This window comes from Ixodes scapularis, unplaced genomic scaffold, assembly GCF_016920785.2.
Source record: "Ixodes scapularis isolate PalLabHiFi unplaced genomic scaffold, ASM1692078v2 PGA_scaffold8__174_contigs__length_109621045, whole genome shotgun sequence".
Lineage (NCBI taxonomy): Eukaryota > Metazoa > Arthropoda > Arachnida > Ixodida > Ixodidae > Ixodes > Ixodes scapularis.
The window spans coordinates 53,919,235-53,946,532 of record NW_024609883.1 but is presented as its reverse complement, the minus strand read 5'-3'; the positions used below and the strand labels follow the sequence as shown (position 1 = coordinate 53,946,532).

The 27,298-nt window shown below is 47.0% G+C and overlaps 1 pseudogene; it reads left to right on the top strand.

The window, feature by feature from the left end:
• Positions 1–15,462: 15,462 nt before the first annotated feature.
• Positions 15,463–27,237, top strand: LOC115332303 (annotated as a pseudogene).
• The last annotated feature ends 61 nt before the right edge of the window (positions 27,238–27,298 follow it).

The window sequence follows — 27,298 nt, the reverse complement described above, 5'->3', positions numbered from 1 at the left end:
CGCGTTGATCACCCCTTCAAAGTACGCCACATTTTTGCTCGCACCAACCGCTGTATCCTCGATGAACATGGGCTACATTCGCAAGGTGGGCGCAAGTTTTCTCATGAAAATCGTTGCTTCAGCTTGAAACTTTTCGTAACTTAAGTTATCTTAATGCTCTTGATGTTATCTTAATGTTAAGTGGTAACATTGACTCGATTTTTTCATCTACAATGCTTAGTTTAAGTCTCATTTCCGCCACCGGGTGTGGATGTAAATTGTCGCAAAGTTAGTTCTATCGGTTTTTCTTAATCGCCATCTTCTGCGCGATAGGCCTATGCATCCTTTATGTTGCCTTGGCCCGTGTGTAACGCTTTTGTGTCACATTCAAGCGTCAGGCGTTTTCATAAAATCCAGCCCATAAACACATTCTGTGTTACAAGAAGATTATGTGTTATTTTCAAGTTCCTCAAAATGCACAAATTGTTACACATGTGAAGTAAGGTTTCGCAAAAAGTAAAACATTCCTCCTCTTACAACTTTCCCCGTCGAGTGCCCACTTAGTTATTAACAACAATTATAAATATTGTGTGATCTTTTTTGTTACACTCTTTGTTAAATACAGCTGAATAGAGCTCTTTCGGCCCCATCTGTGAACTTTAAGCTCCGACATATAATTACTTCACCGCAGCGTTGCAAGCAACACAAGCAAGAGATGAAAAAAAAAAAAAAGGTAACGGAAAGATCGCAAAAGCAGCTAACAGTATATCATGTCGTTTAAACTTGTGTCTTTAGTGAAACCAGTTTGAATGAGTAGCCCTAAATCGTTTTTGCGTGCGGTTCACAGAAAAACTGGTAGACCTTGTGACAAAACCTTTCTCCTCTTCCCCCCGCCCCCCCAAAAACACACACACACACACGTACACACATACACAATCGCTGAATGTTTGTGAAAGAACGTCTCTCAGCTAAAGGTCTCCAATATGTGTTTTACTTGCTGCGACTGAAGAGCTCATTGGCACACCGGTCTAGATATGCAATTTGCATTATATTTCAATGCTTAGAATCTTCGCTGAGGTATGACCACATATCGCTAAACATTTAATTTACCGTGCTCAGCACTCTTTATGACAAAACCTTTCAAAGGAACATAAGACTTACACTACTTTGAACATGGTGCCATCTAGTTTTCCAGCCACGAAGTAAATATTCTGTTCACTTGATGCTTTTTGTATGGAGTGCGCAGAAGAAACTAATAGTAAGACAGTAAGACAGTTCTTCGAAACGATGTAACAATTCAAATTAGTTTAAATGACCTGATGTAATATGATCAGTTTTATGTGGTGCTTCTGCTTTTTATTTATGTTTAGGCTCCTGAGATTGCCTGGAACTTTGCAGTGAAGCTGTTGTGCTGGAGCCTGTGGTTCACGGGCTCCAGCTCTGTGAGAAATATATTTAGATGTAAAACATAAAATAGCGCAAAAAAGACACGGACAAGAAGTATACAGCCTAGGACAGCGCCTGTCCTGTATAATTCTTGTCCTTGTCTTTTTTTGCGCTATTTTATGTTTTACTAAGATGAACCGACTAGCCCAACCAATGTACGCTACTGAACTATATTTAGATGTATGTTAGAAAAAAAAAAACACAACCAAAAAGTTACACAATATTTAATGGTCCATTGTTAACAAATAGGAAACAAAAGAAAAACGTTAAAATAAAATCAAAAATTTTCTTAAAAAAAAAGCGGAAACCCTCTTCAAAAATCTTACATTTAAGCATCCTAAAGGTATTGGAAGTGACCTACAATTTACTTCTGGTATCCAACAAGTGCGAGATGTGCAAATAAGGATAAAGTTAATTTTTATAACGGCTTGACTAATACTATTTACCTCGGGAACCGGGCACCCAACAAAAATAAATGATGGAGATGAATCGGGTTCCAGTGCTCAACCCGACGCCCGCAAATTCCACACAGTAACGACACGCGTGCTAACCTGCTGTTTGGGGGATTCGTTAACGCTTACTTGATTTTAACTTCATACGTACCTTATTGTCACATAATAGTCGATTATTCTAATAAAAAAATACCCTCCTGTCCCAGCTAGAAGTAATAATGGCTTGGCTTGTCTGTGATCAGAGGCGACCTAAGCGAAGCGTATAGTTCTTCATTTTAGCTCTGGGTTACGCTTTTGGGTACGTTACTTCCGGAATTGCGAGAAAGATGCATCAGGAAATACGTCATGATGAAGTACTTGTTAGCGAGATCTACTCTTCTTACCAATAGCATTGTGATGCCTTATAAGCCAATAACTGAGAGTTAAGCTAAAAAACTGCATTATAACATTTTGTCCCAAGAATATAACAATAAAATGTCAACCAATATTTATGCGCACTGATTTTTAACCTTATGAGCATTTACTATAAAATAATGAGAAAATTGAAATACCTTAAAAATATTACATAAAAATGTATCAAATTTCTTGTTTTTCTTTAGCAAACTTTAAAAAAAAAAAAAACTGTTTACACTGGTTTCCTCGAGAATACAGGGAAAACAAAACAATGTTCATTTTCTCTGATTTTCATGGTTCTGGACGACGATACATGCTTTTTTTGTCATAAAAAATCATATGAAGTTATTTACGAGTGAGGCAAAGTACATTATTGTGGTGTTTTACGCTCGATATCAACAAACTAAACACGACGGCTATGTGTCGTGAGTTCCACCATATGTATACTCGAATGCATCTACGAAAGCTTCTCCTCCAAGACTGTTGGGACCTTCGTGGAACAGCGGGAGGTGCGCAACACTCTTTCCAGTGCTCAGGGGAGGTTTCGACAAGCCGAAAGTATGCCTCCCTCTTTTTCCCCCTGTTTAAACGAAATGATACGAGTTTCGTGGATGGGAAATTTCAGTTCAGTGTATATTGTTATCCATGCGCAGCTTATTGGTCGAGGCAGGTCGATATCTTGGAAACGCGCTGCCCATACGTTCGTAATCTGTGTCGGACTGTACACGGAGCGCAAGTTCGTTCGATTCTTTTGCAGGGGTTGTGGTAACGTCAGAACGCCAAGTTCTGATTGGTTCTGAATGAAGGATAGCGGGTAGACCTCACGGCAGCTTGCTTCGAGGTCTACCCACTATCCTTCAATCAGAGCCAATCTGAGCTCGGCATCCTTCTGACGTCATTGCAACTCCTGCAAAGGAAGCAGACGACTTGTTCCCCGCATTACTCCGTTCCCTCGTATACGCACTATAGACACTGAGAGTTTAAGTAACGCTGGGCGTGGCAGTCACCGAAATTCTTATTATCGCAGACGATAAGCCGCGCGCTTATTGAACGCTCAGTGAACATTGATAATTTATTTTATTATTTTATTACGGCGTGCGTTTCCTGAATGGCAGAACAAATCAGCCTCGTAATCAAGTTGTTACTCTCCATTTAAAGAAGAAAAAAATAAGTAATTACAATTAGGTATATAGTACAGATTGCCAGAAGATTCTTACACAACCCAGAAAGTTTCTGCTTCCATTTATATTGAAACTCCGACAGAATATAAATTGTTTGGTTTATTAATAACTTAGAGTGAGATACCGTCTGGAAATGTTGCGTTCAGACACTTTTGTCATATATTTAACTTTACGGGGTTCAAAATGTATCTCTTGTTTCGTACTGTATTTTCAAAAACCGAAAAGTAAACAACTTTTTTAAAATTATGGTGGCACCTGGAATGACTTTGGCGTACAGCGAGCAGGAAACGGTTTTCAATGACGTATCAGCGATTAAACGGCGTGGCGGTTTTTCTCTGATACATTTGCGGCTTGGCTTTTACTGTTTTCAATGTTTTCAAAATAACAGCTGGAGCAGTATGCGATGCGTGTTTCTGACAACTGGCAAGCGGAATATTAGTCCACATACAGGCCAGCAACAAAGATGTAGTAGTTTTTTCCCTCTCAAATATGCGCATTATGAATCTACATTCGAAAGCATGCACTTTCGCTCTGTAAAGGTTTTAGAATACCAAATAATACCTAATTCTATAACAATTATTGCGCGGCTGAGATATAATCCTAGCATTTTTTTTTATTTGGAAAGGCTTTTACATATTTTCTTTTAATTTTTACATGTTTTAATATATCAGAAAACTTCATAACAAAACGTAAGCAAAACAGCGGGCGCCAATGTACGTTCAACGAACTATAGCCCAAGGACCGGAAAGCGTTTCTTCTGACGCAGCTAGCACCGATTGGAGTTCGGTATTGTGAAAATAAACTTAAGGTGCTTAACGAACTTTGATTTATATAAACTAAAAATTGAAAAAAAAAGAAAAAAATCATCAGGAGAGTCATGGGTTTATGGTACATCAAACTCATACTAAAGTGTTTCACAATCATTGTTTAATGGAGGGATTCAAGTCACCTGCGTCCTTACAAATCCCACCAACACGAATCACATTCTAAGCAGATGTAGGCCAGAAAAACTATTTTGTATGATGCCAAAATAAAAAAAAAAAGTTTTCTCAACGAGTTTTTAGGATAATGCATTACATTATTTTGTAGTCATTTGTATTTTGAGCTCATGCACTGCTGATGATTTGGTAATGATGTACAAACAGTGAAATTCAAATTGAGCCAGAAACGAATGAAATGCTCAAAAATATAATTTTGGGAACGTCATTATTCACTGCATTGCTGGTGTTACATGTACATATGTGTCTGGATAACAACTGGCAACTGCCTCTAAAATTACTTTGTCTGACAGGTTCAATCATTAGAAATACGGTTTTAACGTCACGACTCCTTGTTAACGACCCCACATGTTTTTCTTCCAAAAGTTGTCGCGTTCACCGTGGGACATCAACGAGTTGTAAATTAAACCCACGAAATTTATGTTTCCCCTAATTTCTTCATTTACATTATTACTTCTATCTCGCTTTAAGAAATAGTGTATTTCGTAAAGAAATAAAAATATCAAAAGTGACCGCTACACATGGAAAGCAATATTATAATTTGACCTCCTACACCTTATTATTTCATTTACATATACTTTTAAAGGTCGGTGGAAACAATGGTGTGTGAGTACGGAAACGAAAATTGAAATATTCAAATTTCGTTTGGAAATGAGTCGAGCATAACGGATAATAATCGTAAATGATAATCGCACGTTTGTATTTTGAACGACTGGCTGTATTTTTCGTTCCAAACGGTGCACTCGAGCAAGCGCTCGAAGAGAAGCGAGCGCGATGCGTCATGGGATATCCGGCGCAAACAAAAACAGAAAGAAAAGATTCCCCGCATTTGTGACGTAGCAAGGCTGGCGTGGCTATGAGCTTTGTCGCTGGTGGCGTTGTCAGCGTTGTGGAGGTGTTAATAGACCAGGGATGGGCAAAATACATGCAAATATGTATCGAAATACAAGTACAAAATACTTCGTCAAATATGTATTTAATTACAAATCCAATTACATCTCCAAAAGCATTTGAGTACAATATACAAATACAACCAAATGTATATGGTCTCCCTCCAAATACTTTTCCAAATAAATTCCTCAAAATTTGCGTCAGCAACTTCACGGCACCTGCAACGGGTTTCCGGGTATCTCATTTTAATTTTGCATCGCACACTCAGGAGTTAGTGTGCGAGGCTCTAGTAACGTAATAGATATATAATCACAAAAAATGTAATCAGCTTGGACGTAAGAGGTGAAAAAAGTACAGAGCTTCAAGCAGCTTTTTTTGTCGATTACATTTTGGTATAGACCAACAAAGAACTGAGACGACCAAGACGCGCAGCACTAGCTAGATAATTTTTTATTGTTGCAACTCGGACCAGTTACGAAAATCTGGACGACCCGCGCATTTAGAATGTTCCAGGCAAAAATATGGAGGGAAATCAGGCTGGAAACCATCACAAGTTGTCACAGGCACTTATTTAGCCAGACTGCCTGTGAACGTTGATTTCGTCACTATTCTTGCCCTGGACTAGCACCGTAATCACGAAATCACTAAACGCTTGTACTTGATTGAGAGACACTTCATTCGGTGCAGAACGTAGTTTTCTTCCTGCTCTGGACAGTGACAATAAATTTGAGGGATGTATTTTCGCCCACAAAGTTGTATTTAATTACAATCGTATTTGAAATACCCACGTTTTAGTATTTAAATACACACGTCAAATACATTACCCAATTTGTAATTAAATACGAATTCAAAATACGCAAAGTATTTGAAATATGTATTTCAAATACTTGTACTTGAAATACTGCCCATCCCTGTAATAGACCATTCCATTTAGCGCTCTCAGGGCGGCGCCATTTTGTTAGACCGCAGCGTTCTCTCCACACATCCGGGAAGTTGAGCAGGTTCGGCCATAGAGTTATTATAATGTACGCTAGAGGTTCAACTGGCGCTAGTGTGCTGTTGCAAATTGAAGCAGACAGCAAGCAGTCCGATATTGACTTCCGGTAATGTATTTCTATGGAAAAAAGCGAGTGCATTTTCTATCTGCGCTCGATTATAAGAGCAAATATCACGAACAAATCGTACGTACTAGGCACATTAGAACATTTCCCAGTCACGCAGATGAAATAATTGGTCAGTTACGGCGTTTTTATTTTAAAATCGTGGCATGAAAAGCGGTGCTAAAACTGTTAGGTACATGTATTTATGCGCACTGTCGGACACTGTTAGCGCGAACACGGCGTCAACGCTTTCCAGCATGGGGGATATACGTGCCAAACGAACGAAGGACATGTGGAAAACCAAGAGAGACGACAAAAACTACGCAGTAACACTGGATAAGTAACTCCTTGTGCTTGCATACGATCAAAATAAATTGAAAGTCACGTAATATAGTCCGATTTGCAATAAATAAGTACTGCTTTATTCTTTCTGCTCATGAGTATGTGCGAAGATGATTGTTCTGTGCTCAAATCATCACCACGCGCTCCAAATTTTTGCAAATAGGGGGAAGCCAGAGAACAGGTGCGGGATAAAAACTGCCCGACATAGGAAATATTAAGAAAACACACATTTCGCAGCCCACGTACTTTATTTTTTACGTTTCGAACGTTTTTTCAGCCACTTGTAAAAATGCACGACCGGGTCATTTTCTTATAGTGAGAGGACAGGCATATTAGCAATATATAAGCACCAACAGAATGCTGGTGGACTTTTAACACACTCTACATTCCTTTCGATCGTTATTTTGCCTAGAATCGTCGGTCGTTTCTACATACCTGCCATGGAACAGAGGTTTGGGCCTGGAATATAGCGAAGTTTAACATCGTTCAGTGGTAGAAGAAAAATGCTGTAACTAAAGCAATTACACTTTCACAATGGTAATTAAGGTACATACTATCCGGTACAACCGAAATAACAAGCGTTATTCATGTTATTTTCCGGCGACGAGACAAAATTCACGCGCGTTTTCCCATAGGAATACACAGGAAGACTGGAAAAGTAGACTGCATGCTGTCTGCTTCAATTTGCAACCGGAAGTCCCATAGACACTAGCGCCAGCTGAGCCTCTAGCGTTTATTGTAATAACTCTATGGGTTCGGCGGGGTAAAACGAGAAACCAGGATGTTGCCGTTCTCCACCTTTGGGCTGTACCGGCGGGAACATCGAGCTCTCGCTCGTGGCTGCCGTTATGAAGTGGTTCGCGTTTTTAGAATATTTATGGCTACACCAAAATCAGCCTTTAGCGCTCTGCTGTTTTATTTCAGTAAATGATCAACTAGCGTATCTTTGTTCCGTTATTTCAATAGCAGTGAGGTCAGCCGGCAACTCAACCGCTGCGTCTATTGCGCCAGGAGTGCACGTTTTTATTTATTATTCCAGACTTCCACCCATATTCGCTAAAGGCCTACATCAGTACGAACTTCGTATTGTAAAATAGCTACAGCAACCAGATTTACTTTTCGCCGGAACGACCGGCCACTCGGACACAGTTTTTCCTTTTTTTTTTTTATTCGCACGCAGGTAACATCGCACTTAGACTCGACTAGTCTTTTTATCGAGCATAGCATTACACGATAACTTGGATAATAAAATCCGCACATCTTTGTTTGAAATTTACGAAATGACGCGATTTTAAACCGAGTTTGAACGCCAGCCGGATGTTAGGTACAGCCCACTTGGCAGAGCAGACGATGCACGGGTGAGAGGGGGAGGACATTTTTTTTCTCTCCGCAACCTAAGAACGAAGGGCGAGGGTAAGACGGGCCGGGGAGGAGGAAGCAGACGGGACGCTAAAGAGAGAAGGAGGTTTCCCCCTCTCTTCTCCAGCATTCCGTCTGCTTCCTCCTCCCCGGCCCGCCTTACCCTCGTCCTTCGTTTTTAGGTTGCAACCGAGCCGTTCGAAGTACCCGTGTAGTGACGAGCGTGTGGCTGGCCCAAGGAGCACGTAGCTTCCACAGCACTGTCAGCTTAGGGGTGAACGGGATGGGAAAAGCAACTTTCGTACAAATTTTGAACGACGAGCTCACTTTCTAAGGGGAGAATGGCTGCGTCCGGGTACAAAAATGAGGGTCCGCCTTCTTGAACTGTTTGCTACAATGCGCGATTTGTGGGTTGAGTAGGAAAGCTGTGAAGGAAAATGTTGAATTCCAAAGAGTGGCGCTGCTCCGATGGAACTTGCTACGTTATGACTACGTAGCAAGTTCCCCAACGTTGCTAGATTACCTCCCAAATAGGCTCCACATGCATCTACCAGGTGCACATTGAAAGATCGTTTAATTAGCTTTAAAATTAGTTTTCTTGTGCCTTTCAACGAAAGGTATTTTTGAGGTTATGCTGCAACATGTAACGCATTAAAGCTAAAAAAATTAGCGCTAGAATTTCGTTTCCGCACCCCTTTAAAGAGCAACGCCGGTCAAAAACGAAGCCGAAATAAATGACTGGTGTCGCTTTTCTGGCACGAAATATGATCCCAGCCGAAATATTACGTCAAAGTGAAGTCTTTGACGTAATATCCACTAAAACCGATTTTAAATGTATGTCCACTAAGTATGTCCACTAAACCGAAAAAGTATGTCCACTAAAACCGATTTTAAAGATGCGACTAGCTGCTCTTTAGCGGGCGGCAGGCGGGTTAGCCTTTAGTCAAGGAACACTGGCGCATCAGCCGCATGACGTTACGTCGCAGCCAACGTTACTAAAACACTAAGTCGGGAGACTCGCCGTCGAAACCTGGGCCGCTGGCGTCCACCGAGACCGAGCTAAATACGACAACAGCGCAACTCCTTATCATTTTTCTGTACTGTGGTCACATTGAGCTTTTAGAAAGTATGTTTTTGTGTAAAAACAAACGGAAAAGACTCTTTTTGTATGAAATCTATTGGAGTTTAGTACAAAATGAAGGGCGCGTGATGTTTTTATAATCTTTAGTTGGCGAGGTTTTGCGGCACAATTAATATTGTTTTTATAAAACCATGCCTCAGCGATGCTTTCAAGTAATGCGTCCCGACCACTGATCTCTATGACAATTGCTGGATCGCGCTTCCCCGCACCGAAAATGAAGCCACCGTCGGCCATCTTACGAGATATGCTCTAGCGCTGTCAAGCCTAGGCAATTACCATGGTTACCGTGTGTAGGTCACGTGACAACAGAGACAACCGCCGCCTTGACAACTAGGGGTGTCGCGAACTTTTGTCGAACCAGAAATTTGGTCTAACTTTCGGGATTCGACTGGGTCGAACCGGTTCGACGAACCTTCGAACTTTTCACCAGATTCGACCGGTTCGACTTTGTGGAAAGTGTGGCCAGACCTTGATACAAGCATGTCTAGGTTTGGAAATTTTTTTTATGCAAAGGGTTATTTTATTTTGTGAACACTTGCAATTAAAAGAAACTAATTCTAATCAATGAAGAAGTTAATAACTTTATTTTTAGTAGTGTATTAACTGAAATAGCCAATCAGCGCTGCACTTAATTCATCTCTTAGCCATTATCATCCAATCAGAAGCCAACTGACCAGCCTGTCGCGCATGCGCACACGAGTCGAACCTCAATAGAAGGTTCGTCGAACTTTCCACTAAAAGTTCGAAAAAGTCGAACCTGGTCGAACTCGAACCGCGGAACCGGTAAGATGGCCGACCGGTGGCTTCAATCGCGCAATATGTCGAAGCGGGGAAGCGCGATCCAGCAATTGTCATAGAGATGAGTGGTCCCGACCTAGGTGCATTTTAACTTCGGTAGTAACACGCGGCGCGTCCGCTGGGGAGACGGGGGTGGCACCCCTGTAACCTCTTCCGCTTTATCTGTTTCGGCGCCAAAATGACCGATTAAAGCCAAAATAGACGCCACGTGCAGTTCCTCGAGTGGCCGCCGCGGGAGGAATGACGGCGGTTGTGTTCGCCTTTAGCTCGTTTCTCGAGGACAGATCGGGGCCACTTTTTCAGAGCAGTCTCTATGGCAGTTTCCCAACTGAGTGGTTCAGTAACGTTGGTCGCAGCCGTACGACTGACGATCAGTGTTGCCATTTCTGTAGCAGATAGTTTCGGTTTTGCCGTAGACGCCCGAAACCAAACTTTGTGCGTTTATATTTATAAAACTACACACAATATCGAGAAAAAAATTATACCTTGTAATTCAGGGACACTTCCTTAGCTGAAAACAGTCGTAATCCCAAGTTAAAAACATATTGACAGGTTGCCCTTTAATACAGATATGCTATTTCTAACTTGCAATTTAGTTTTCGTGTACATAAGTATAAAGAAACTGACTTGTTAACAAAAAAAAACCTAATTGCTGACGTCTCAAGAGAAATAACTCGTACTGGGGATATTTATTTACCCCACTAAAGCGCAAGACCTGCTAAACTATACAATATTAAACAGCAGTCTGTTGTTACGGTATTCCAGGAACTGCAGTCTTAGCAATCCAGCCGCACTTATAGCGCTGTTCTCCATCTGTTTATAGTAATAAGTGAACAATTTCTTGCCTAGAACATGTGTGTGCCCCAGGGCGGCAGTAGCACCATCACAAAGAACCGACACGAAGAAGTGTGGCGTCACTCTGAGACGCCACAGTGTTCCGTGACGTCTTGATGTCGCGTGATATGACGCAATACGGAGCGCAAGTTCGTCTGCTTCTTTTTGCAGGGGTTGTGATGACGTCAGAACGCCAAGATCTGATTGGTTCTGATTGAAAGATAGTGGGTAGACTTCAAAGCAAGCTGCCTGGAGGTCTACCCACTATCCCTCAATCAGAGCTCCTGCAAAAGATGCAGACGAACTTGCGCTTTGCATTGGCACTGTGAATTCAGGTGGCACCATGTGACGTCAGTCATGTTTCCTCACGACTGCGCGTGACGTCACGCTCATAGCCTGTGCCGAGTTCATTCGCAACAAATTCTACAGTGATAAAACTCACACTTTATTTGGTCGTGACGGAACGTCGTGACGTAAGGTTGGCCAATAGAAACCGAAACTCTGGCCAAGGGGTTCCTCGAAGACACCTCCCACGGCACTACGACGCTAGGATCGCTTTGATTTTTGCAAGAAGGCTATTGAACCCGATCCATATGCCGAGCGTCCTTCGACACGTTGGTTGGACACGAGGTTCAGCCGAACGCTGACGCAGCACTCGTGACGAATCTGTGTCTTCGCTCGATCTCACCGTGATGACGTCAGAATTCTTCACCACGGGCTTTGATTATTCTACAGTCGGTGGCAGGTTAAGAGTGCAGGACAAGCTGTTAAATGCCGACGACCAGACTCGAGATTCTTCAAGGCAAAAGATCCTCCTCACCATGGGGGAGGAGGAAACAGGCAACGGTGGGCAGTGTAGAAGAGGGAGAGGAGGAAGGGAAAGAAAAGTGGAAAGCGCGAACTGGGTCGCCGGTCTTTAAGAGTGCAGGACAAGCGCTGGAGAAGAGGCGAGAAGGAGCTCGCCTCCTCTCCAGCGTTTGCTCTACGAAAGTGGAAAGAGTTGAGGGCTCTGTAAGAGGAACTTGTCCTGCGCCCTCCACCTGCAACAGACAGTAGGTGGCGTTGGCTGAGCACCAGATGTGGAGGCCCCTGACGTCGTGTGTCATAGATGGACGAGGGGTTACACTTTCTTGGGGTAATGCCGGTTAGTTCCGACTTCCGCGGTGTAGTCAACTCTTCCAGGGATGAATGTTGTAATAAATTAAAATACGGTAATATATTTTTGTTTTGTTCAAAAGGATTATTAAAAAAAGAGAAACAACACAATGCAGTCTTCTAAAAAAAATCACATATTTCGAGAACGATAACTTTCGAAAACTATACCTATGTAATATATCTTTCGACAATATAATGCCTCTCGTAGCTTGTTCATTTTTCACATATAGATTTATATTAGGCCAACACGGAACTTTAAAATGCATCTTTTGTTATGGTTCGTGAGCAAACTCGGCTTTATCTCATGTGTAGCGTATGGAATGCTAACTGTTTTCTTCATTTGTCAATAAGTTTTCTTTGTACATTGTTTGCGGTAATTAAGATTCGTACACTCTGGTTTGCTTTACGAATGCAATTTTGGGGATACAAAATTCGACCACACTGTATTTAGCTTTCGAACGGTCTTAACAGTCTCTTCTTCCCCGGAACAATGAGTTTATCATCATTTTTAAGACTTGCCGTAGCCTCCCCCCCTCCCCCCCCCCCCCCCCCCCTCCAAACACACACACCATAATTGCGTGACAGATTGTAACATGGATCAAGATATAATATATACACATTTTTGAGTCCGACTCTAGTTACTGACATGGTGGAGACGGCAAGGAAGACATAATATAGTTATCCCACCTGCAGCGGGAGCTTATCCCTACCTTTCACAATGCTTCAGTGTCTTGTGCACTTCAAGCGCGCGCGCAGTTGAAGCACGGCGGAAGGCAGGCGCGTGCTATACTCGGTGTCACTAGTTGCGTGCAATACAGGCGAAGGCAACGCCAGGCGAGGGGAGAAAGGGCGAGCACCAGGAAGGTTGGGGAGGTGGAAAGGAACCTCCTCTCCTCTTTAGCGTTTATAGAGCTCTGCTTTTCTCCCTTCGCCCTCTCTTACTCTCCTTTCCTCTCCCACCTTCCTGGTGCTCGCCCTTTCTCTCTTCGCTTGGCGTTGCCTTCGCGTGCAATGCTGCATGTTAAAAAGGTAGTGCGGGGGAAAGGAAGGTGGTAGAGAAGGAAACGGACGCAACGCTGGCGAAGGGAGGGGGCTTCCTCCTCTTCTTGCCAGTGTTGCATCCGCTTCCTCCTCTCCCACCTTTTTCTCCCTTGCCCTACCTTCTTGAGTTGTTACCGACTGGTGCGCCCCTGCCGCTCTCATTCTATCGGTGACTGTAAAATGCTACTTTCGGTGTATACAGCGCGCGGATCTGTGCTTAACCTTGCTTAAGTTTGGTCGCGTGAGTTGTCCGCTTTAATTGTTCACTAAACCAAGCTCCTGAAAATACTTTTTCCCTCACCTTTTCTATAGCAATGACTTCATATTTAAGAAACAGTCGGATCATCACTTGTTTTTAATAGAAGATTTAGATGCACTGTATCTTATTTTTATCAATGTTCAGCATCAAGTTAATAGACCCTTTTCAAAAGACCTTCAAGCAGCATTGGCGGCCGCCATTGCTAAGGAGGGTCGACTTGGCTTTTAGTATGCTGTATGTCTAAGCTAGGTGGCGCAAGCTACCGCCCGTTACAAAGGGTATAGCCATTAACATCCATCCATCCAAAGCACGAAGCTTGCGATTGGATATAAAAACTCGCCGAACGCCGACGCCTCCTCGTGTCCAGTACACGGCCAGATTACCTGCCTAAATATGGCGTATTAGGATAATTGGTGCAGCCAGGAGGCCACTAGATGGCGCGGAATTTCGAAAGTGGTCTATTGTTTTGATGCCAGGAGGACCGTTTCGTCAGATACTCGTTTACGTATTTATCGAGAATGACTTTCATCTTAGCACTAAAATTACATTTCTGTCATCAGCGCGCACAGGGGCGTCGGATGTGTTTGGGATAAAGGCATGTAGATCCCTTTACTCCAAAATGTGTATGATTGAGGAAAAGGAAAGAGAAGGATTCCTCCCTCCTTTTTTTTTTAAATCGAACCCTGAAAGACATTATCCCTAAATTCCAATTTAGTTGCGAGTTCCAAGTTATTTCTTAGGCATTGCATTTTTTAAGATAATTTGATAACTTTTAATCCGACATCACGTATTATATAGTAATACAATTTATAATATAGTTCAGGACGGTTTGCTGAATCGCACCAAAGGTGCTTTGAACATTTAAGAACAACCCTAACCGTATATAGCTTCTTTAAAATGTTATCCCTGGTACTAGTTTTTATGTCTTTTTGCACTGAGTCTGAAGATTTTTACTTTCTTGAAACTACACCGAGCAGCGTCCCTCCAATTACTTTTCGTGAAAATTTTATAATAGATATTGATTAATAAAAGTTAAAAAATGTTTGAGGGGATGAGACTTCAGATTACTTTTGCCTTTCCATATCGGGCCAACTCATGCGACTTTTAAGCCACACTGGAAATTTCTAGGGCGAACACGTTGATTATATAATGATGATCAAGTGGTGCTTGACGCAAGTTTTCGTTGGAACAACCTCGACAACTGTCGAGGTTGTTCCAGCGGCAGATGCGCTGTTTTGGATTCCAGTTAAACATTACGACCACTTAGCGGGCAACGCTTGTGTTAAGTGAGCGCGTTCAGTTGAACGACGATATACAGTTGACACTGGTACACTAGCCTTCCCACGCATACGCTGTGCTATTTTTCACGCGCGGCGTTTTAGTTTTGACAAGAAACTTGTCATACTGGAAACTTTTTGAACCCGGCTAAAGCAGGGCCTGGTGAGTCCACATCATCAGATTGTCGGCTAATGAAAGTGCGGTGTCAGCCAACAGCAATGTCGAAAAACAAATAAGCAAAAACTCCTGAACATCACAAGTTACGTCGTGAGTTCCATATGTTGTCAACGACTACAGTATGGCACTACAATACGCAAACAACTCTGTGGAAAACTTGTCTTTTAGTATGTTGTATGGAGAAGGACATCCGAGATGGAATTTAGATATAGTGTCGTACCAAAGGCTGCCAGGCAAGCTTCCTCCCTGAAGCAGAACGCAGACATTGAGACAAGAAGCGAGAGATCTTGTATCGGTTTCTGCATGCGTTCCATGGGGGAACCGGTAGCCGGATCTGTTAACGCACTACAGATCGGAGCACGTATAGGAGCGAAAGCTCGCGCTGCAGAACCCACTCCTGCTACGGGTGTTGTCCTGGTAAAAAAACACGAACGAAAATTAATAATAATAATTGGGCTGTGGGGATATTTATACAGAGTGTAGTTGGTCAGCCATTTAAAGTTGCGACGAGTCACACGCTGTAGATGAGCAATTTAGCCAGTGCAGTACAACCGCTAGCCTGGGGTCTTTAACGTGCACCACTCAGTAGTGATGCCTTGGCTTGCCGCCGTATGCACGGGAGTGTGACGTTTAAAAAGATGGCCACAACGCTAGATGAAGTATTCAGCGAATTCGACCTACTAGGCAAGATTACAAAGGTTATCACGGACAGCTGGTCAAATTTTGTGAAAGCTTTTCGGCGAGTCTGTCTGACATACTTCTTTTTTTAATTGTATTCTTTTCTACACGCCTATATATTGCTGCGCCTGCGCAGAATCTACGGTGAGGAGGAAGCCAACGATGAAAACGAAGATAATTGTGCCTGTGTATTTATTTTCGCTTATTTATAGCGTCGACGAAGGTAGGCCCCGCCTGCCACTATAGCGGCAGTGCTTTGCACACACTTTGAAGCTCATCGCTAACGTTGACGAGGCTCGTGCAGAGGCTGTTGATCAGAAATGCACCAAAATTAAGCAATGTGGGTTCACCTAGTGTCAAAAGCCCTGGAACAAGCAGGGACAGACCACACAAGCAGCTGATCTGATCGAGGCCCACTGCGGAATCTAGTGCGTATTTCGACCAAATGTTACAAAGTGGAACTCTACCTATGAGCCCATAAGCTCTATCAACACGTTTCTAGAAAAGGAAACACGCCTAGACGTCCTCTTCTGCAAGCTAGGAATTCCTAGGCTGCTGCCATCTCAAGCGCCTAACTTCACGGAGTATTGCGGGGTACATCCAATTTAGGTAGTTCTGACTTCCTTGGTACAACGTTTGACTTTTCATTACAGGTCATGAAACCTGTCTGATGAGTCCCTAATGTCCTGCAAGGTGAAAACTACATTCGCAGCGGGTATCTGGTTCCGACGCTCTACGTTCTCATCAAGAAGATTGAGTATGACCAGGGGCCCTAAACTCGTGAAACACAAAGCTTGAGCCGAAAGTTCGCGGAGCGCGCCGATTGGACGTCGGCGAAAAAAGCGCGAAGTCATCGTCGTGATAAGCCAATCGGTGCGCTCCGTCAACTTCCGCCCCAACTTTGTGTTTGACGAGTTTAGCGACCCAGGAGCCCTAAACTCGTCAGACACAAAGTTGTAGCCAAAAGTTCGCGGAGCGCGCCGATTGGACGTCGACGAGAAAAACGCCAAGTCATCGTCGTGATTGTCCAATCGACGCACTCCGTCAACTTCGGCTCCAACTTTTTGTTTGACGAGTTTAGGGCCCCAGGTGGCTGGCTTGCGCTACTGCGGACCTTTAGCTGCCTGTCTCCTGGCCGGAATTCACAAGAGGTTAGCTTCGGTACGCGTAAATCGCAGAACTTGTTTTAGAGCACCGTAAAATGTAATGTCGATCGTGAGAGCCAAAAGGGTAAAACCGTCAATTGAGCGGCTTTATGAACTGTGTGTCCCGCGCAGTAGTACGCTTCGAAACTTGTGGCTTGTGACTTCTGTTGTCCGCCGTGGGTGATCCCCCAGACGATTCGTTGTCTTTACTCAGCGGTGTTTATTACCACCTAACTCACAGAGATCCCTGCCGAGATTAGACTTGTCTGCCTTCGCCACGCTCCCCTTGGTCGCGAAAAATCCCCCCCCCCCCCCCCTAGACAGTGCGCGCCTTGCCGGGATGAATACGGGTATCGGGCCGTACGCCTACAAGTTTCACTCCTTCGAATCAGGGGCAACAGGCATTTTGCAAATACAATATAAATTTGGCTGGTGCAGGTCCTATGATGTGATGAATCAGAAGGACCTGCTGGCTGCCGCTGCACTCCTCCCGGGATTCAAGGTGTCGTGGATTCCGGATGAAGTCAAGCGAAAAGCGGCCCTCGCAGCCGACAAAAGCGAGCTGGCAGTCTGTTCGCGGCCTGGCGATTGACATCATCAGAACCCCGCTTCCCCTACAAAAGCTAACGCTGCAGAAGATGAAAATTTCTTTGGAAACATGTTTGCAAATATACGTACCTCCTTGTCACGGGGGGATGATCAGCTATCGCGGTTTGTATTGGCGGAGCTAAGGAAAATGTTTCAGTCTGGCGCACAAGCTGTTCCTCAAAGTAAACACGGCCGCACTACCGAGTGCATCCCCTTGAACGCCTGTTTAGCGTAGACACGGACGTGTTTATCGAGAAGCGAGGTAATTAAAGGGAAGCTGAAGAGCTTTTCGAAAAAAATGAGTTAATGGCTGATTCTGACGCGTTTGTGCCTGCTGAGTCCAAATATCACAACCATTTGACTCAAAATAATCCCTAAACGCGAAAAAAAGCAAAGAAATCAGAAGCGATCGCCGCAGCGGCACGCGATTGGCTAGCCACGCGTGACGCGCCACTACGTCATAAAAGGACCATCTCGATTCTCGTTTGCTCCGTCGCTTGCGGAAGTAGCCGGGCGCCGGGTCTTCTGCTCTTGTAAATCGGGTTCGGCTTCTGATTTTTCGAAATCTTTCGGTGGATCCGAAAGAGGAATGTGTCCAGACGACCCTCGACGTGACATAGTACGCGTTTCTGCCTTTGGCGAAGTAGGAAAATGACCCCCCGCAGTAATAAACACAGAGACTAGGAACCGCTTGCGCGGACGCGAGCGACATGGCCGGCTTTGTACCTTCAGGAACGTACTGACCGCTACTTATTGTAACCTAAAACGTTGACAATAAACGGAGTGCTATTGACGGGACGCCTCAAGCCGGATTAGGGTGACCCTTCCCAAAACGGTCGACAGAGGACAGGAATTCTGCACACATCGGCCTTCGTGCTTGCCAGCTGCTGGACGCGTGAGCGTGCAGACTGCATTGTTCATCAAGGCAGAAGTGGTTTGAAGGGATAGTACAATCGGCTTCGGGCAACGGGAGAGCTTCCCCTGAGATGAGACGGGTGATAAGATTGGGTCGCCGTTCTGCCAACGCCATGTCCTTGGGCACTATGCGTATAACTGCGCAAAAGGTCCATCCTTGTCATAGCAGTACCCTCTGTTGCATTTAGTTTGTTTGCCGCAAACTAAAGCGGAGATGTGTGCCTGCACCCCTTAATTTTATGTCGAATTCGTTAAAGCTTCCTTGGCCTCTACATTCGCATACTTTTACCAAGATTTGTTGACTGCATCACACCGCCACCAGGCATTATCATCGTCCGATCGCATTTCTACTGCACAAAGAATTGTGGCATTACACAAACTTTATACGGAAAACACTGCTTAACTTGTAAAAAAAGAACTCAATTCAGAACAGAAGGCAACATGCTTTGTATCTACACAAGGCTCTCCTGAAGAGAATATGAACCTTTGGAAGAAAAATTTAACACAATTTAGGTTTACGTTTAAAAATTATGTGACCTCAAATAAAGTCAGCAACTGTAAAAAAAAAAAAAAAAGTTTATGCTAAAACAAGTTGCACCGTGAAAGTCGCATTATGAATTGCATGACTACTTATTAGAGCAAGCCCTCCTCTCCCAAGTGACTGGGTAGCCGAGTAGATTAAAAGCAAAAGAAAATAATCTTGGGCCCCAAGATTGTTGTCTTTTGTTTCCCAGATTTCCCGGACCTAAGTCGGTCTGGAAAATATGGTCACTTCAACATTATAAGAAACCAACACTAAACACTAATATAAGGCGGTTAACACAAGAGAGCGAATAGAAACCCGCTATTCGGCTAAATGATCGCGGCTTTTCTAGCACACTGCACAATTCTAATAACGTAATAGTTTTTTTCTAGAACAGTCGACCTACAATACCTAGCCGGTTACGTTTCCTCTTGGCTTGTGACTTTTAATGCGCTGAATCGCCTTTGTACTTTCAAAGATGGTCGGCAGAGCGTCCGATTCAGGCGAGCCTTCTTCAGACCCAAACCCATACGGTCATAGTTTTCATATGCGCCGTCCGAAACACATTTTGAACAAAAAACGGTGTACTTGCTCAAACCCACCCACCCCATTAAAATCTCGGTGACGAAGTGGAAAAGACAGTAAGCGGGAAGAACATTTGCGACGAGCGCTGTTCGTGAAAGTTGGCGGCTACACAGGAGTACGGCATCGTGCAACACAGCACGAGTCACTTGGTTCGGTGCCACGAGAATTCCGCAAACCCGTGAACAAACAAGAAAACAATCAACACGTCAGGCGATTGAGTCAATAGCATGACCACTGAAGGGATAAAAGCAAGCGCTATGCAGCGACAGAACGACGACGGCTCGAAAAGACACTAGCAGCTACGAGGAAAGTGCGGCCATCCGCGGCGGGGTCCCCCAGTCGGTCCTTTTGTGACGCCGGCTGTCGGGCTCCCTCCTCTCTCCCCTTTCCCTCTGCTTCGGAGAGGCGCGGCTTCGGCGCTCCTTTGAAGGCGCTTTTCCGGTTAACCCGCGCAGAAAATGACCAAACGAATACGATATTCGTGATGGGTGAGGTCTCGTTAACTAGGTTCAGGTGTTTTTTCTCATATTTAAAACCGCTTCAGCTTCCCTTTAAACATCAAATGTCGCTTCGAAATTCAGCTCTAGTTGAAGTACAACAGCGGCGTGTGATTCGGGTAACGGGGCAACTTGTTCACTGTGATTATTTGTATGTATTTATTTTATTTAATAATACTGCCAATCTCGCATTTAGCAATTTGGTATACAACATCCAGAACAGAATCAGTTCAAAAAGAACGATATCAAACAGAAGAACACAATGTCTTTGCAAAACATTGAGGGGAAAATTCAAGCAGTCTAAACAAGACGCGCAATAAACATGTCTAGGACCTCTTGTTTAAGCATGTCACCAGAAAGCCCGTTTCACTCCACCACCGTTCGTAGAAAAAAAGAGTGTTAAACAAATATTGCTATACCTAAACGGGACCATGGAGAACCTATGCCTTTGTCTCGTGGAATAGCCCTCAGAAAAAGTCATATCATTATCACGATTAATTTTATAATGAACATGAATGATTATGTGTGGGATTTTTAGTCTGCATACTGTCACAGGTGGTGAGTCGTGACCAATAAACAAGAAATAAACAGAAATAAATAAACGTTTAATGTGGCGAACTTGTGCCAAAAATAAAGAAGGAAACAGAAGAAAGCAGAGCGTCGCGGGCGTCGAAGTCGGCGTGTCAGCAGAATCGAGCGCTGGGGCGAGACTGACTCGACAAGGTCGCGGGCGGCCTCTTATCTAGAGTGCGTCGCTATCTCGAAGATTCGGCGAAAGCGGCTCGAGCGTCGCGTGATCGGGGCGAGAATGAACACGCACTTTCTAGAAAACAAAAGCAGGAATAAATGATAGAAGCTACGTGCGGTACATGAATAAACGGGAACTTTCTGGAGGTCCGTGACCGAGCGTTGCTTTCTCAGCCCTGCGCGCGGCATTACTCCCCCCTTTAAAAGTGCATCGCCCCGATGCAGTGTGAAACAAAACAAAATAAAAAAGAACGATAAACTAAAGAGTCTTTTGGAGCACATAAGGTCCACAGTCCTATCGAGCGTAGTACGGCTTCAGGCGCACGACGTGGACGACTTCTGGTCGTGGAGGGCGGCGTGATGAAGTCCGTGTTCCATCGGGCATCACCTCGTAGTTCAGCTGGCCGAGGCGACGAAGTACCTTGTATGGTCCAAAGTACCGTTTCAGCAGTTTCTCACTGAGGCCGCGGCGACGGATGGGCGTCCACACCCACACCCTGTCTCCGGGCTGGAAGTGAACGTCCCTGCGACGAAGGTTGTAGCGGCCCGTGTCGACGCGTTGCTGGTCTTGAATCATGAGTCGGGCGAGCTGGCGGACTTCTTCGGCGCGTTGAGCAACCGCCTGGGCGTCGTCGCTCTCATTGTCAGATGGCTCATGAGGCAGCATTGCGTCCAGCATGGTCGTTACCTTCCGACCATGTACCAGCTGGAAAGGGGTGAATCCAGTGGTCTCCTGAACCGCCGTATTGTAGGCGAACGTGACGTAGGGCAACACCTCGTCCCACGTCTTGTGCTCTACGTCGACGTACATAGAGATCATATCGGCGATTGTCTTGTTGAGTCGCTCGGTCAGTCCGTTGGTCTGCGGGTGGTATGCAGTGGTTCGACGATGGCCGGTGCCACTGAGACGAAGGATCTCTTGCGTCAGCTGGGCCATGAACGAAGATCCGCGATCTGTAATCAGAACCTCGGGAGCGCCGTGCCGGAGGACGATGGACTCGACAAAAAATTTGGCGACTTCCACAGCAGTCCCTGAAGGAAGGGCTTTCGTTTCGGCGTACCGAGTGAGATAATCTGTGGCGACGATGATCCAGCGGTTCCCCGACGTCGAAGGCGGAAAAGGACCAAGTAGGTCCATTCCGATCTGCTGGAAGGGTGTAGTTGGAGGAGAAATGGGCTGCAGAAGTCCGGCCGGCCTCGTCGGCGGTTTCTTGCGTCGCTGGCACTCGTGGCATGATCGTGTGTATAGGTGGACGGTCTTGGGGAGCTTCGGCCAGTAATACTTTTCACGAATACGGGCCAGTGTCCGGCTGTAACCAAGGTGTCCGGATGTCGGGTCGTCATGGCAGGCTTGGAAGATCTCCTCTCGAAGGTCACTCGGGATTACCAGCAATCAAGGTGTGTTGTTGTTGCCGAAGTTCTCTTTGTAGAGTACACCTTGTCGGATGGCGAAGGTCGGCAGTACTCGTGAGAAGACACGTGGCACGGTACTCCTGCCCCCTTCCAGGTGCTCGATTAATGCGCGCAGCTCAGGATCGTCCCGTTGACGTCGTGCCATATCGTCGGTGTTCACTGCTCCTAGAAAGCACTCGTCGTCATTGTCGTCGCTGCAGCCAGAAGGGGTTTCGACGGGGGCTCTGGACAGGCAGTCGGCGTCGCTGTGCTTGCGGCCTGACTTATAGACCACTGTCATGTTGAACTCTTGTAGTCGAAGACTCCATCGAGCGAGGCGTCCTGACGGGTCCTTCAACTTCGCAAGCCAGCAGAGCGAGTGGTGGTCCGTGACTACACGGAACGGGCTGCCGTACAAGTACGGACGAAACTTCGTTATTGCCCAGACTACCGCAAGGCATTCTTTCTCAGTTGTGGAGTAATTTTTCTCCGCCTTGGACAATGTCCGACTTGCGTAGGCGATGACTCGCTCGATGCCTTCTTGCACTTGGACTAGTACTGCGCCCAGTCCCGCGTTACTTGCGTCCGTGTGAATTTCTGTTTCCGCATCCTGGTCGAAATGTCCAAGCACAGGAGGAGTCTGGAGTCGTCGTTTCAGTTCGTCGAATGCCTGCTGTTGCTCCTCGGCCCATTCGAACTTCTTGGCGCCCTTCGTGAGATTCGTAAGTGGTGCGGAAATCCTTGCGAAATCCCGAACGAAGCGTCGATAATAGGCACAAAGTCCAAGGAATCTTCGCACGGCCTTCTTATCTGTCGGCTCTGGAAATGCCGCGACGGCGCGAGTCTTCTCGGGGTCTGGGCGGACGCCTTCGTTACTAACCACGTGGCCAAGGAACTTCAGTTCGTCATAGGCGAACCGGCACTTTGACGCCTTGAGTGTGAGTCCGGCGGTCTGAATGGCTTGAAGAACAGCTCGGAGTCGTCTCAAGTGCTCGTCGAAGTCAGCTGAAAATACTACGACGTCGTCAAGGTAGACGAGACAACTCTGCCACTTCAGCCCTGCCAGTACGGTGTCCATGACACGCTGGAAAGTTGCTGGCGCCGTGCATAGTCCGAAGGGCATCACCTTGAACTCGTACAGTCCATCCGGCGTGACGAAGGCTGTCTTCTCTCGGTCCCGTTCGTCGACCTCGATTTGCCAGTAGCCGCTCTTCAGGTCCATCGATGAAAAGTATCGAGAGTGGCGCAGCCGGTCTAGAGTGTCGTCGATGCGGGGGAGTGGGTAGACGTCTTTCTTCGTAGCCGTGTTGAGCTGCCGGTAATCCACGCAGAACCGAAGAGTTCCGTCCTTCTTCTTAACCAGCACGACTGGAGAGGCCCATGGACTGCTTGAAGGTTGGATTATGTCGTCATTCAGCATCTCTTGAACTTGCTGATGGATCACCTCCCTTTCCTTAGCGGAGACTCTGTACGGCGATCGATGCACAGGGCGCGCGTCGTCCTCAGTAACGATGCGGTGCTTGGCAACCGCGGTCTGGCGCACCTTCGACGACGTCGCAAAGCAGTCGCGGTATTCGGCGAGGAGGTTAACCAGCTCACGCCGTTTAGGGTCCGGAAGCTTAGGGTCAATGTCGAGCTGCGCTGGCGACGTACACTCTTGCTGGGGCGGCGAGGATTCGTCAGTGATCGCAGTGATTTCGGCGGGGTTTCGGAGTTTCTCGACGTGGCCCACGGCTGTACCTTTCGTGAGGTGTTGCGTTTCGTTTCGGAAGTTCGTCACGAGGGCCACAGTCCGCCCATCCTGAAGTTCAGCTACTCCCCTTGCGACGCCTATGCCTCTTCCCAGGAGCAATTGGAGGCTTCCCTCGAGAAGAACTTCGCCACAGGAAGCTTCATCGATCCCGACAAGTACGAAAACACTCGACCGCGGTGGTAGGTTTACGTGGTTTGCGAGGACTCGGACCGTGGGTGACGTCGCTTCGGGTTCCTCCGCTGGTGGAGCAGGTTTTCGTAGCGTCAGCAGGTTTGTTCCGAGGTCGATGACGGCGCCATACTCGCAGAGAAAGTCCATTCCGAGGATAACGTCCCTCGAACAGTCTTGCAGAACGACGAACTTGATAGGGCACGTTTCACCGTGGATCTCGACGCGAGCAGTGCATCTCCCGACTGGTGTGATGAGATGTCCTCCGGCGGTTCGTATTTGGGGTCCTTCCCACGGCGTCATGACCTTTCGAAGGCGGCGGGAGAGCCTCCCACTCAAGATCTGAGTAGTCTGCTCCGGTGTCCACGAGTGCCGATGCGTCGTGACCGTCGATGACGACGTTTAGGTTGTTGGACACCGTTGCAGGGGCGTCGTAGCGATGCGTGGCGTCGGGAGAGTGGGAGCGCTCCGGCGTTCTTGGAGGCTCTTTACGTCGGTCGTCTTCGGCAACTCCACCTCCAGGGGTTGCCGCGCCTAGTTTCCCCGGCGAGGAGCGAGGGGCGACAGGCTTTCACGTCGGGGTCGGTGCATCGGCGAAGCTGGACGTCGTGGCGATGGCGACCGGAACTCTCGGCGGGACGCAGGCTCGGGGGACTGGGGTCGTCGCAGGTACTCGTCGATCTCCCGAGGGCGTTCACCACACCGGGGGCGCGGGTCGTTTGGGTGGAATCCGCGCAGCCCGAGTCGTCGGTATGGGCATCGGCGGTACACATGGTCGGCTTCCCCGCAGTGATAGCAGAGCGGGCGTCGGTCGGCCGTTCGCCACACGTCGGTCTTCCTCGACGAGGGTTGCTCCGGGCGAACGTCGTGGACTTGTCCTTCCTGGCGTCGAGGATACTGTGGCATCGGAGGGTCTCGTCGGGGTGGCGCCGTGGTCTGGCGGTTAGCTTGCGGCGATCTTCGGGCCATGGCGGCGTAGCTCAAAGTAGGCTCCTCTGGCGTCGTCGTTTTGATCGGAATCTCAGGTTGGAAGGCTCGGTGGACTTCCTCTCGGACGACCTCGGCGAGCGACAGGGAGGACGAGCGATCCGTAGCGGGGAGCATCTTGCGGATTTCTTCCCGGACGACTTCACGGATGATGTCACGGATGCCTGGGAGGTCGGTACCAAGGTCGTATCCGGATGTCGCCATAGTCACGCCAGGGTGCCGCTCGTAGTGTCTGGCGCGTGCTAGTAGCGCACGCTCCATATTCGTCGCCTCCGTGACGAACCCGTCGACAGTTGTCGGAGGATTGCGAATGAGACCTCCGAATATCTCGCTTTTGACACCCCTCATCAGGTGTCGCAGCTTCTTCTCCTCTGTAGCCTGAGGATCGGCGCGGGCGCTCAGGCGAAGAACATCCTCAACGAAGCTGGTGATGCTCTCGTCGGGGCCTTGAGTCCTGGTACGCAGTAAGTCTTCGGCTCTCTCTCGGCGGTGCTGGTTGACAAATGTCGCCTTCAGCTGGCTCTTGAAAATGTCCCAGGATGTCAATGAAGACTCGTGATTTTCATACCAGCTTCTGGCAGTCCCCTCGAGCGAGAAGTACACGTTTTGCAGCCGTTGCTCGTTGGTCCAGCTATTGTGGCGGGCGACGCGTTCGAATTGGTCGATCCAATCTTCAACGTCTTCGTGGAGTTCGCCGTGGAACGGAGCCGGTGTCCGAGGAGCGACGGGTAGGTAGACGACGGCAGGAGCGGCGGGGGTCTGCGACTGGTTGGCCATCGTCGGCTGCCTGGTCCTGGGTGGTAGAAGTCCGTATTCCGGGTTTAGCCCTTGGGTGCGGCGACTTGATCGAGTCTCGATCTGGTCTTCGTTGGGTCCTCGGGAGCTTGGATTCGGACTTGTACTGCGGGAACTCGGAGGGCTGCGCTGCACGAACATGCGGTACCCCGCACCTCCACCAGAATGTCACAGGTGGTGAGTCGTGACCAATAAACAAGAAATAAACAGAAATAAATAAACGTTTAATGTGGCGAACTTGTGCCAAAAATAAAGAAGGAAACAGAAGAAAGCAGAGCGTCGCGGGCGTCGAAGTCGGCGTGTCAGCAGAATCGAGCGCTGGGGCGAGACTGACTCGACAAGGTCGCGGGCGGCCTCTTATCTAGAGTGCGTCGCTATCTCGAAGATTCGGCGAAAGCGGCTCGAGCGTCGCGTGATCGGGGCGAGAATGAACACGCACTTTCTAGAAAACAAAAGCAGGAATAAATGATAGAAGCTACGTGCGGTACATGAATAAACGGGAACTTTCTGGAGGTCCGTGACCGAGCGTTGCTTTCTCAGCCCTGCGCGCGGCGTCAACTTCCGCCCCAACTTTGTGTTTGACGAGTTTAGCGACCCAGGAGCCCTAAACTCGTCAGACACAAAGTTGTAGCCAAAAGTTCGCGGAGCGCGCCGATTGGACGTCGACGAGAAAAACGCCAAGTCATCGTCGTGATTGTCCAATCGACGCACTCCGTCAACTTCGGCTCCAACTTTTTGTTTGACGAGTTTAGGGCCCCAGGTGGCTGGCTTGCGCTACTGCGGACCTTTAGCTGCCTGTCTCCTGGCCGGAATTCACAAGAGGTTAGCTTCGGTACGCGTAAATCGCAGAACTTGTTTTAGAGCACCGTAAAATGTAATGTCGATCGTGAGAGCCAAAAGGGTAAAACCGTCAATTGAGCGGCTTTATGAACTGTGTGTCCCGCGCAGTAGTACGCTTCGAAACTTGTGGCTTGTGACTTCTGTTGTCCGCCGTGGGTGATCCCCCAGACGATTCGTTGTCTTTACTCAGCGGTGTTTATTACCACCTAACTCACAGAGATCCCTGCCGAGATTAGACTTGTCTGCCTTCGCCACGCTCCCCTTGGTCGCGAAAAATCCCCCCCCCCCCCCCCCTAGACAGTGCGCGCCTTGCCGGGATGAATACGGGTATCGGGCCGTACGCCTACAAGTTTCACTCCTTCGAATCAGGGGCAACAGGCATTTTGCAAATACAATATAAATTTGGCTGGTGCAGGTCCTATGATGTGATGAATCAGAAGGACCTGCTGGCTGCCGCTGCACTCCTCCCGGGATTCAAGGTGTCGTGGATTCCGGATGAAGTCAAGCGAAATGCGGCCCTCGCAGCCGACAAAAGCGAGCTGACAGTCTGTTCGCGGCCTGGCGATTGACATCATCAGAACCCCGCTTCCCCTACAAAAGCTAACGCTGCAGAAGATGAAAATTTCTTTGGAAACATGTTTGCAAATATACGTACCTCCTTGTCACGGGGGGATGATCAGCTATCGCGGTTTGTATTGGCGGAGCTAAGGAAAATGTTTCAGTCTGGCGCACAAGCTGTTCCTCAAAGTAAACACGGCCGCACTACCGAGTGCATCCCCTTGAACGCCTGTTTAGCGTAGACACGGACGTGTTTATCGAGAAGCGAGGTAATTAAACATCAAATGTCGCTTCGAAATTCAG